Source organism: Oryctolagus cuniculus, chromosome 19 (assembly GCF_051225735.1).
Source record: "Oryctolagus cuniculus isolate XC-2025 breed Fujian yellow rabbit chromosome 19, ASM5122573v1, whole genome shotgun sequence".
NCBI classification, from domain to species: domain Eukaryota; kingdom Metazoa; phylum Chordata; class Mammalia; order Lagomorpha; family Leporidae; genus Oryctolagus; species Oryctolagus cuniculus.
In genome coordinates, this window is record NC_142885.1 from 53,116,583 (window position 1) to 53,117,016 (window position 434).

Here is a 434-nt window from a genome sequence, read left to right on the forward strand (position 1 = left end):
TGTGGAATCTGGTATTTAAAAGCAGGGGCATCCGTAAGCCCTATAAAGACCGGGACTTTTCTCTCATTCACCAAGCTGCCAGAGAACAGGGCACACTGAGTGTTTACCAGATGAATGACTGAATCCATCAATGAATCCGTATTTCATAATGGCACTGCAGTGGCCACTGGTGCACTCACTCTGAGATCAGACAGATCTGATTTCCAATTCCAGTTCTGAGCCTCCCTGAAGATTGAATGAGCTAAGGACGAATTGGCACAGTGCCTGGCACGTGGCATGCGGCACGCTCTCCGTAAATGGCTTCAGTTAGTAAAATCTCTGTCCTAGAGAAGCTCAGGGCTACCTCTGTAGAAGGGGCCCCAGGCGGGATGGGATGGCTTGAAGGGCGGGGGCAGGTAGAGGTGGCGCCCAAGCCGCTGCGCCCGCCACCGGCC